The sequence below is a fragment of the Zeus faber genome, assembly GCF_960531495.2.
Source record: "Zeus faber genome assembly, chromosome: 11".
In the NCBI taxonomy this organism is placed as follows: domain Eukaryota; kingdom Metazoa; phylum Chordata; class Actinopteri; order Zeiformes; family Zeidae; genus Zeus; species Zeus faber.
Genome location: NC_137205.1, coordinates 7,342,561 through 7,355,463, shown reverse-complemented (window position 1 = coordinate 7,355,463; position 12,903 = coordinate 7,342,561). Strand labels below are relative to the sequence as shown.

General features: G+C 42.6%; 1 long non-coding RNA gene across 1 annotated transcript; it reads right to left on the bottom strand.

Annotated features, from left to right (window-relative positions):
- Positions 1–5,898: 5,898 nt before the first annotated feature.
- Positions 5,899–7,236, bottom strand: LOC307236596. Its single transcript, XR_013844383.1, has 3 exons — positions 7,182–7,236; positions 6,667–6,850; positions 5,899–6,505 (listed from the first exon to the last, which is right to left on the bottom strand). It is a non-coding gene; the product is annotated as an uncharacterized lncRNA (long non-coding RNA).
- Positions 7,237–12,903: the final 5,667 nt, after the last annotated feature.

The window sequence follows — 12,903 nt, the reverse complement described above, 5'->3', positions numbered from 1 at the left end:
AGTGCATTGCACTGCTGCCTCACAGCAAGAAGGTCCTGGGTTCGATTCCCTCCTGGGGCGCTGTTGGCACCGTGCTCCGGCGGGTTATCTCCCAAATAGGAGCCTTTCTGTGTGGAGTTTGCATGTTCTCCCCGTGCTCACATGGGGTTTCCTCCACCTCACGTCAGTAAGGACCCCCACCAAAAACATGCACCCATCATTGTCTGACCAGCAATGGACAATTATCACCTGGTCCCCGGGCGCGTCCACGTATGCTGCCCACTGCTCCTGGCTGTGCCCCCGGAGGAAGGACAAGCCAGGATGGGTCAAAAGCAGAGAATCCATTTCACCGGCCCCCATCAAAGCATGTGCATGTGTGTGTGCAAGCATGTGTTGTAGTGTGTTGCGTGATTAATAAAGACTGTTTCTTCTTTCTTCACAACATAATTGATGACTTTATACACCGCACCCCGACACCCTCCTGTGGCGGACAAAGGGGCTGTGGAGGACAGCACGGTTCCCTTAACCGCGCCCGTCCGACACTTGCAGAGAGGATTGGCGCATGGGGCTCATCAGCAGCCCAGCAGTGGAACTCCGTTCCCCCTGCGCCCGAGATGATCATTATCATCATCATCATCATCATTATTATAATATCCATCATTATCATTTGTGATTGATACTTGTAGCCAGCATAGTTTTACAATAAAAACTCGCCGCCATGTTGGCACACCATGGCCAGAAAGACTCTGTCTCCCTCCCTATACCCTTACCTGTGGGCAGAGACTCCCACACTCTCCTTTACTCCCTCATTTCGGCCATAATTATGACAGGAAGAGGCCACGTGCCAAATTGCTGTTCCAGTTTTCCTGGACCTGATTCACTCTATTTTTTAATACATGTTTTCATCCGATGTTATACATGTTATACAATACATGATTTTCCGTGTATATGTTGTTGTATGGTTCTATGTTTATTTGTCTCACCCGTGGTGAATCTCCCCCTTTTGGAGTAGTAATCAGTTGTTTATAGACCCAAACATGGTAAATTGCTCTCCAAAGAGGAGGATTGGTGGCGGCTCTGTATAACAAAAAACTGCGCTCTTGTTATCCTGCAGGTCATCCACAGGACAGTTATTGCAGCTGTTCTTGATGATTTAAGAATTCATAAAGTTAAAAGTTAAAATAAACAAAACAAAAAAGTAAATCGTCTTTCTATAGAAGAATACATGAACTGATCCACATCCTACCTTGTTGCATCATCTCTGGAAGGCTCTATCACAAGTATGACGAGAGAAGACTTCACCCATTTATATAGTTAAAAAACGGGTGTATCATGAACGCTGAGTTAGCTATGAAAATCTATTCCCATCGCTATGAGGTGAAACCGGTCCGACGTTGGACTAAGAGCCCGGTCCAGCAGCACCTGTGTTTAGCTGCTATGAAACAGGAAGAACCCAACACCAAAGGCTGTTTGTTCATTCTGTCATTAAGCAGCCTGCTGGATAGATCAACATACAGCATGTTTGTCTGTCTGCCTGTGTCTGTCTGTCTGTCTGCCTGCCTCCCTGTCTGTCTTACTGTTGTCTTACTGTCTGTGTTACATTGTTTGTACTTTGTTATTTAGCAGACTGCTGGATAGATCAACATACAGCATGTAGAGCAAATATCACCTGTCTGTCTGCATCTGTCTGTCTGTCTGTCTGTCTGTCTTCCTACCTGCCTGTCTGTCTGTCTGTCTGTCTGCGTGTCAGGACTTCATGTTTTGTGTCTGCTTCTTCATGTCAAAATCCTGTTCCTCTCAAACCACCTTTTCACACACACACACACACACACACACACACACACACACACACACACACACACACACACACACACACACACATGGAAATACCTATTTTAGATAACAAATAGTTGACTATGATACATACACAGTATATAATAATATTTTCTCTGATTGTTCTCTGATATGTAAATAGTTGGTTTAAGCTTCTCTTTCTGCTTGTAAATGTGTAAATAGTTTAGATTCAATTTATTATTTGTTTCCTTTTTACTTCAAATATACAATGTCCCTGGAGTGAGTTTGTAATCATTTTGCTAAAGATTTCTCTATCTATCATTGATATGATAGAGGTGACCTCTTTTGACTTGAGGAGGCAGCAGCTTTACCACCTCAGGCAGCTGAGGAAATTCCAGGTCTTGGTGAGGATCCTCAAGGTCTTCCACTCTGGAGCAGTGGAGAGCATCCTGACAGGCAACATCACTGCTTGGTTTGGGAACTGTACTGCTCAGGACAGGCGGGCCCTGCAGAGGGTGGTGCGTTCAGCTGAACGTACCGTCCTCACCACCCCAACAACGGACTGTTCCAGCTGCTGCGGTCAGGCAAGCGCCGCCGCAGTCACACAGCGAGAACAGAGAGACTGAGACTGAGTTTTTTCCCGCAAGCCATAAGGACTGTCAACGCTGACCTCACCAGGGGTCCTCACTGAGCCCCACACATAGGCTCCACTACCTTACTGTACTATATGTAGCATACTGTACCGGATACTGTGTCACTGTTCTGGGTTGTTCGGTGTTACCGTATTGCTGCGCTGTACTGTTGTATACTGTGCTGTATATCTCACAAACACTACCTCACTTTATTCACATGCCACTTTAATACACATATCTGTATATACATAAATAGCCTATCCCATATACATAAGTCTATCCCATATACATAAGCCTATTCTCTTATCTATTTTGTACCCCCATGCCGCATTACCCGTGAGTTATTATTTTATTTTATTTCATTCTGTATATTTTTATTTTATTCTATGGTATTCGACTTACTGCATTAGGTTTTAGGAATCAGTTAGTTAGTCAAGTAGAAATTCTTAGGTAGCTACTGTGTTCAGTCTAGAACACATTGTGCATAATCTCCGGGTGCATTGCATTGACATATCACTGCATATATGTATGAAAGTATGTATATGTATGTGACGAATAAACCTATTGAATCTTGAATCTTGAATCTTGAATCTTGACACAACCACTTAGCTTTATGCAAATTAATGAACGGTGACGTCACCAATATGCAAATGAGCACATGGCGTCACCTAGTACGATTTTGACACTTTTGGAGCTAGTGCTTGCTAGTGAGCTACTTTTATTGGAAAAGAGTCGACAAAACTGGACCTTACACGGTTCGGCATCGCACTCGAACATACCTCAGAGCCCAGTGCATGATTTTCCCCCTTAGTTCAATTGCTCTGTGACTAATTCCTTAACTTCCCTTATTTCACACTAAGTGAGCATTTGCAGTGTCTGTGGGATATACAGTGCTGTAAAAAGGTTTTTGCACCCTTTCTGATCACCTCTATTATTGCACATTTGTCAGACTGAATGGTTTCAGATCTTTAGACAAATTGTATTATGAGACAAAGGGAACCTGAGTGAGCACATTTTATCCAACCCAAAACAAAGGTCAAAGTTAGACGTGTTTTCAAATAAAAACCTGTGCAAAGCTTTGTTCATGGTGTATTGCCGCCATGTGTTCTGTGACGCACAGGCCTGTTGTCGCAGCAAACTCGGACCTGAGCGTTCTGGACCAAAAATCGGACTCAAAATTTCCGACTGAAATATGAGGCACGATTAAGGCAATATTTGATTTTCCACAGATGAAAAACCCTCAAGTACATATACGCTGCCACACATTGCATCTACTCGTTCTACAGGATAATTTCACACAAACTCAATTATAATACAGACCAGGCGGAGGCCAGACCTAGAAAGGAAGCTTCCCACATCACAGAGGGCAATCAAGCCCAATGCCTGAGGGGAATTCCAACAAGGACAAAAATATATATATTTTTTTGCACACTTTATTGATGAACATTAACATTTATGAACATTAAGTTGTAGTGGGAAATTTTAAAAAATTGTCCCATCTAGTCCAATAACTATCGTAACGTATAAGGTTAAGTGAGCCAAAAACCACTGCCCTTTAAGGGAACCTCTAAATATTCTTTCCTCATTCTAGGTTTGAATTAATTCTGGAAATGGGTGGGATGAACCAGTCCAACTGCTTAGACAAGATCATTTGAAAGAGATTTAAAAAATGTAGAGAGGGCTGTCATACATGTGTGTTTACACGGCCTGCTAAAGACATTGGGAGAGTTGGCCATCTAACCAAAATCCTGTTTTGTGCGTTCTATTACTGATTTAAAGTTATAATAATGCCTCTATCAATAGACAGCTGATTAATAGGGAAGAACGAGCTTCATGAAGAGTTAAATTTATAGCCCTTTAAACTAACAAAATAGTTCAGCATGTCCAGGGGTTTGGGAAGGGATTCCGCCGGGTTAGATATATACTGTATGTAAGGTCGTCAGCATATAACATCTTAACACCTTACGGGTTTTACCATCGAAATCCATCTCCCTGGTGTGCAAGAGAAAAAGATTCGTTGCTACACCTATAAAGAACATATTTACAAGGGTTGACTGGGAGGTTCCACATACATACATACATACCTTCATGAAGGAACCATCCCCAGAGATTTCTGACAGGCTGAATTCATAATTAGCTAAAGATAGAGGCAAGGGCGTAACTTTAGTTTGAGAAGTGGGGGTGACCGAATTAAATGGTCCAAATAAAATAGCATTCAAAATAAAACTTCTGTCGTCCCCCAGAAAAAGAAATTGAGATTTGAATCCCGTTTCCTGCATTTCTAGCCGTACATGCATTGGGAGACATGGCTGCCCCGTATCAATATGGCAGCCATGTTGACACAAAATTCAACCGCGAGGTAAGGCAGCGAAAAAAAAATAAGAACATGCAGTCTGGTTACAGTTGTAAATATGTTTTATTGTACTGAGTTAGAGAAGTCAAGAAAATGTCTGACACTTCCTTTGTTTTCAGTTAACATTTGCAAAGTCACTACTTACTGGAGTCAACAACCACTTCCAGAGATTGCTCCACAGACACTCGTACCCAGGACTAATGTGTGTGGGGTTTTGGGGATGGTAGGTGTGAAAGAAAAATGCTTATGATCAACTATTTTGAATGAGGACAAAGGCCTCTACCTCCAGAGGGGGGTTTTAAAACATTTGTCTCTGTTCACCACGAACCCCCCAGAGTTTATGTAGAGAGAAATGTTTTCCTCCCTACAATGTCTAATATGTAACATGAAAGAATCTGTGAATTTCACTGTCTGGGGGTAGCACCCAAGGAAACAGCTGGGGGGCGCAGACTTGGGACCTCTGACCCAAGCCACATCCTCTGTCGTTGTATACAGATCTCTTGATCAGAAATAAGATCAGACTGGTCTGAACACTGCTTTGGAGCAGTACTGAACCTTTCTCTTTATTCTAAAGAATAAATAATCTTGAATATTCTCAGTTTTGTTTTCTTGTAGCGGGCAGATTAACCTCACCGATCATTGCAGAAGAATTTCTTCCAAATAGGCAGTGGACCAAACCACAGTGAGGCATATGAGCCTCAGTACAGCACAAGTGCTTTCAACGCATACTGTTATATTATCTAAAAATATATAATTATGTTTACAATGACATATTGAGGGGGGCAACTCTCTGTTTTTCCCAAGAAGTGGGGGTCCAGATCCCCCCCTGTCCGCCCATATTTTCCACCACTGGCTATAGAGGACGTTGTTTCGCTAGGTTGTAAGTTGGTTGTTTGGTATTTGGCATGTGGTCTTTTGTGAGGGATAAAGGGATGAGAGAGAGACCATTAGGAACAATTTTATTGATTATTCCTAGTTCTGTGTTCTCACCAGCCTAATTTTAGTCACAGAAAGATTCGGCGGACAGACCGGCAGGATATGATCACACAACAGAGGCTCTGTGGTGAAAATAAACGGTTCCACCTTGAAAGTAAAAATGCTCATTCAAGATCAAGTCTGAGAGTTACAGTCAGCAACAGATACAGTTTGCATCAAGTTTATTTTATTTGCTCGTCTTGGAAGAAGAATGGGTGAAAGACATATGAGAGTAACAGAATAAGAGAAAAAAAATCAATCAGAACGTTTCAACAGCTCTTGTAAAAAGATGTGGGGTAAAGAAGCACAGACATATTGTTTTTCCCAACGTATCCAGAATCTACAAGTAATGGCATACCACTTCATTTTCATTATCACACAAACAGACTACAGTTGTTTGCCCACATCGCTGCTGTGTATCTTACTTTCATCTACAAAAGAAATGTGCCCGCCACCACAACCCCGATTTCACCCCCTTTAGAGATTTAAAAAAAAAAAAGCCTTTGGACCCATTTTAAATATAAGAATAGAAGATCCTGACAAAACCATTTTTCAGCCTGCATGTGTATGATCTTCTACTGGTAATTACACCGGTTAATCGGATAGAGCAGCGTCCCAGGAGGTCGTCGCGGCCAAACCATCCACGATCCCTGTCCCACGCCTCCACACTGAAGATCCTGGTGTTGAATGTCCTTCTGAAAGTCTGTGACCAGATCGGGCTGTTATTGTTACTGATGGTCCTGGTTGTCCTGGTCACGCTGCCCATTCGGACCTAGACAGTTAGACGCGATTGTCAGTCAACGAGTTACAGTGGAAGACGGGATGACAGAGAAAACAGAACTACTAATGAGGAGTACTAAACTCACGGGCCTAGCAGGCTATGCTTCCATTCACCCATGATACTGGCCTGGTGGTCAGCTGCTGTGTACTTACCTTGACGTAGCCGTCGGTCCTCGAGAACCACCCGTCCCCTCGCAGGCCCCAGCCGCGATCCACTGTCACCGTCAAGGTTCTACCACTGTAGCAATACCGTCGGAAGCCATCGACAGGAGGCGGGACCTGGCCCAGGATGAGCAACAGGAGAAGGATGCAGAAAAGCTCTTTCATCCTGATCACACTGTGGAGAGGGATGGATGGAGAGAGAGAGAGAGAGAGAGAGAGAGAGAGAAAGAGAGCGGTCTCGGTAAGTACCCTGTAGATGAAGTCACTCCGATCGTCCTAGATGGTTCCGTTCAGCACCTTAATCACATTGAACGAGAAGCGTGCTAAAACCTTTTCATCAGTACATAACTTCTCGTTTCAAATGGAGAACACACCTGCAAGTGGAAAGTTAGTAAATGGTAAATGTGTCGGTAAATTAATGCAATAAATTAATGCAATTAATTTATCAACCCTGAAGCGAAGTATTCATTCTAGATATAGGATAGAGAAACATGAAGTCTGTTCACCTTTTCGTCCTCGCGCCGTGCCAGTTGAGCTCCTGTGCTGCTCTGGTGCCGATCTGCAGGGATGTCACCACGACAGGTCTTCACCACTTTTATTTGTGCCCAAAAACGAGGAAGCCAGACATTATCGGTAAGCTGCCATGCCCTCCTTGGCTAGCATTCAACGACCATATTTCGTTTGTCTTTGAAGCAACCGCTGCCAAAGAAAATAACGCTCCCTTCCTTGTGCCTTCGAAAAAAGAAAGAATTTAAAATATGTTCCAGATACACTATCATTCAAAACACAATGCTTTAATTTACACAGTGTGAGTATCTGCGGAGTGTTTCTGACAGCTGCCTGACAGGACACTTTCAGCAATTGAAAACACATATCCATTCCAGTCTTGCTTGTTTGAAAACGAAAGAGGAAACTCTTCATTTGTTACTTGTCAGTCAGTGCCGCCGTGCCCGGCCCCCAGTTTCACGTTGAGTCAAGTGGTCTCATCCTCTCGTGTTGGTGGTATCAAGCGTTTCGAAGGTTTCTGAAGAGGGAACAGCACTGAAGCTGGGGAGAAGTACCATACCATACGTGCGGCAGCAGCAGCAGCAGCAGCAGCAGATAAAATAAAAAGACCCTTCAATTAAATAGAGAGAAGGAATGTCATTAAACATGTCTTCAGTACAGCTAGAAAACACAGCTGCTTAGTACCATATCTCAAACCCTAAAGTGACCCCCAAAAGGAAAGATTCTTTATTGTCACACACATGCACCGACAGCAACCAGCACGCACATGTGCCTTAAATGGTGGCCTGTGAAACTTGTTTTCTGCATTTAAACCATCCTTCAGCTTGTTATTGCTCTGGGGGACAGCCAGAAGCAGTGGGCAGCTTATAGCGACACGCCTGGGGAATCAACTCCAAATGTCCATCTCTGGTCAGATGACAATCTTCTGCATGTTTTTGTTGGGGGTCCTTAGCAAAAAAAAAGTGAGTCGTCAAGAAGCGATTCTCAACAAAGAGTCAAACCTTTCATCACTTCTAATAGTTAGTCACTTTCAAAGTGAAACTTGTTCTGATGAACACAGAGCTGCTATTCTGGCTGAAACGGATGAATTGGATGAATGAGTGCAGCCTTGCAATTTTGATATGATATGAAACACAAGAGCTCATTTCCATTCCAAATGATCCATTGCATCTATAAGCCGAGAACGCCTCCGAATAAATAAACTGTCTATTATTTTGGTTATATTCTTGTTCTTGTTATTATTATTATTATTATAGTTATTATTATTATTATAAAGCATTATCGATTGAAATCTCACAAGCTGGAACAGGAACTGTGGCAGCTCAATTGTTCTTCCAGAGAAATGGCATACATCCAGGTTGCTGTCAAAAGACTAACCCTATATCTGACATTGTTTTTGTACACTTTTGGGCAGGGCGTTTATGCAATTCTTTGACTGAGCATCTTCTTAGATTAATCAAACTAATATGAATTTTAAAATGACAGAAATTAAGAAATATCTGAATAGAGCTTATCCGAAAAACGTGTAACTATAACCATAATGCCCATTTCTTTCCTTCATGTATTATTCAGGGCCGCGGCTCAGGCTGCACAACACCTCGTGTTTTAATCTCAATTCCCAGCAAGAGGACACAAGAGCCGTCAACATAACATTCTAGATGTTGAGACGCCATCCATCCATCCACATGATCCAACATCAGAAGTTTTCTGGCATCATTTACCAGAAATTCTAATATTCGTATGCTGTGTAAATCCAATGTTCTTTTCATCATAGTCCTGCCTGTACTGCCTAACCTTACTGCACCCCCCTTCTCTCCAGATGTGGATATTAAAGCAGCACTATGTAACTTTTGCTATTTGGGATTTGGCGCCCGTACGGTTTCTGAGTGCAATTGCACTTTTACACCGTTGTTGTAAAATTTCGGTCCGGTTTATTATTACTTGGTTTTAATTTATTTTGCCGGCCAAATTTAAACCTTACCAGTCATGTTTCAGTAACAGTCTATGTTTCAAACGCAAATAAAATGTACAACTAGATTACAGTGGCCCTCGCACAGACCTTCAGCGAACACACTGTCCACGGCTACCGAAGCTGTGGATTGGGTGGGTGCCAGATGGACGGCGTCTGAACATCAAGAACATAACGTTGACGGCTCTTGTGTTGTCTTGTCTTGAAATTGGAATTAAAACACCAAGTGTTGTGCAGCCTGAATCAAATTTAAGGAGGCACTCATCAGTGTTTTCATGAGCAACCTACCGGCTTTAATATGATTATTATTATTATTATTATTATTATTATTATTATTATTATTATTATTATTATTATTATTATTATTATTATTATTATTATTATTATACATGAACCATTTAGGTTTGGCATGTGGACCCCAATTCTAATGTCATTGTCCGCAACACAGACGTGCCGCGACTAGGCCGAACTGGCCTAAAAATGTGATGATACTTTTGGCTCTTCTTACGAGGATCGGCCCCCCGCTACCGGTGTCGCTACCAGATCGCTATCAGCCTGCCAGGTCGTGAAACAAACCTTGGGGTGCAATGAAAGTAAGGGCCTTCGTGTGCCGGCCGATGAGGTGCTGGGCCACCACAGGCCTGTCTCATCCGCACGGTGGGGAGGTGGAGCGGTTACGTTTTGTATGAGAATTATTACCAGACGGTTTTAGGGGCAAGTTTATAGTCTATGTTTTTTTATCTATTTTATTTTACGAGGCCAAAAAAACACATAATTACCGGAGCCAAATATCAAGAAAGTGACATAGTGCCGTAAAGCGTAACACACTTTTCCGATTCGATTTCAAACCAGAACACAGAGGTTACATTGTGCAAGAACAGCCATTTGGGGGGGGGGGTGGGTGAGAATGAAAGACGTGCCATTCTTCATATTTCAAGTCAGTGTACCATCAGATTAATTTTGAAGCTGTAATTGAAAGGTTAAACAGTTTCATAGTGTTGCTTTAAGACTAAACTTTCAATGACAGGAAAATACATTGATTCAATTTTCCCTTTTCACTGAAAATGTGACGTAGTCTTGGGATAAGTTTATTAAAAAAAACAGTAATCTATCTATCTATCTATCTATCTATCTATCTATCTATCTATCTATCTATCTATCTATCCATCCATCCATCCACCCACCCATGCATCCATCCATCCACCCATCTATCTACAGTATATAATGTGAAGATGGGAGAAAATTGGGCTATTTTGCCACCTAGTGGGAACAGAGCAGCATTGCAAGATATGATGGGGAAACCACGCAAGGTGCTTCTAATATACAGTAGCTCCAGGTGCACTGGGAGAGGAGCTTCGCTGTTCTTTGCTGTTGCCGTTGCAAAGCCTTTTGTTGCATTTATTATTGAGGGTAATGGGGGCATTCACTGTTCACCTACCCACCCAGAACTATTCAGGTAGTTGACTTCCTGACACAGAACTACAACACACCACGGTTTGATCTCTTTAGTAATGCACTCACTGGACATTTTGCAGAGGGGCCTTTATGGATTTTGTCAAAGGTTTGTACAGACAACAAACAGACAAGTTATGTTTGTTTGTCTCCGTTTCCCTAAAAAGGCATAATCACACACACACACACACACACACACACACACACACACACACACACACACACACACACACACACACACACACACACACACACACACTGGCACCACTGTTAGAAATAATCTCTGCAAAATCAACCTGTCTGCATCAACCGATTAAGATTAAAAAGGATTAGGATTGGGAGTGCGACGTCATATCAAGATATAACTCCCATCCCGGGCCTTAATCACAGAATGATTTGCCTACAGGGATAAAGCACTCAGAGCCCACAGCTAAATATGACCTGCTGGAGTCATTCATCAACCAGCAGGACTATTTCATAAAGCAATGGCCAGAGTTTGAGAACAGATCATTCTGTTTTATATACATATATATATATATATATATATATGTACATATATATATATATATATATATATATATATATATATATATATATGTACATATAGTATAACCGTTGTTACAAAATGTAATGTGTTTCTCTCTTCCCTAACCTTAACCCCAACCCTGAAATTTGTCATCCATAAACTGCATCACTTCCTGTGCGGCTGTAGCATATTATTTCCATCCATTATTTACATGACACTCATAATGACATTCAAGATTCAAGATTCGAGAGGTTTATTTGTCACATACATATACATACTTCCATACATATATGCAGTGAAATCTCATTGGAACGCACCCAGAGATTATGCACAAAAAATTCTTAACTGAACACAATAGCTACCTCATTTCTGTCACATATATAGGATCTCACCCTGTTATTCTGTATTGATATTCCGTATCAATGGTTTTAATTCTGATTTTGCACTGGTTCCAAGTTTATTAATTTATTTCTATTACGTTTTATCTTATTTAATGTATTTATTTATTTTTTGTATTTATTATTATTATTATTATATACATATATGTATATATATTTTTTTATTGTTGGTGTATGTTAACTGTTTTCCAAGTATTTTATTTGTATTTTTATTATTTTGTATTTATTCTTGTTCTTATTATTATTATTATAATTATTATGATTATAGTGAAAAACTGATCAGAAAGAAGGTGGGGTAGGGATGAGATCGAGGAGGGGTCGAGAACCGTGTGTGCGTGTGTGTGTGTGTGCGTGTGTGTGTGCGTGTGCGTGTATGTGCGTGTACGTGTGTGTGTGTGTGTGTGTGTGTGTGTGTGTGTGTGTGTGTGTGTGTGTGTGTGTGTGTGTGCGTGCGTGTGCGCGTACGTACGTGCATGTGCGTGTGTGTGTGTGGGCGAGCGAGAGGAGGGTGTGGGGCGGAAAGCGGAACCCGGATGCTGATGCTGCCCGTATCGGAGGAAGCGGAGGAAGAGAGAGAGAGAGAGGGAGAGAGAGAGAGAGAGAGAGGGAGAGAGAGAGAGAGAGAGAGAGAGAGGGAGAGAGAGAGGGGGGGGGGCGGGGGTGGAGGAGTGGAGGAGGAGGAGGAGCGGAAAAAAAGGAGAGGGACTCGCTCTCTCTCCCCCTCTCTCTCTCTCTCTCTCTCTTTCTCGCTCTCCCACGATTTGGATGAGGATTCTGGATGCGAAGAACTTTGGACCGCACTGGACGACATCCACCCATCCCTCCATCCCTCCACCCATCCCACTCTCCCTCCACCCATCCCACCATTCTCGTTTGTTTTTTTTTTTGTTTTTTTTTATTGTGTTTTTAGCTGGACAGGGAGGAGACGCTCTGACACCACCACCACCACCACCACCACCACCACCACTACCGCCACCCTGTCTATCCATCCCCTGATGCAGGGCCGGGGGTGAACCGGAGTGTACACCGGATATTGGAAAACCCATTCTCCTGCTGATGCCGCCGTGATAATGGATTATTACTGCGTTATTACCACGTTATTACAAAGGCAGAGCCGGTCGCTGTAGGAGCCAGATCCGGAATGTATAAACCCTTAAAGACAGTCGCCATGGAGACATTTCAGACAATACACCATCACAGCCAGTAGCCGGATTGATTTGTGATCGTATTGACTTGGGGATCGATGGATGGATTCGATGATGGAGCGCAGCCCTTTCCTTCCGAGGGGTGATTTTCATTTTACCTTCCACTTCCACGAGCTCTAGCTCCGTGGCTCCAAACTGCGGGATTCGGGAGAGAGTGACGCTCGAGGCTTA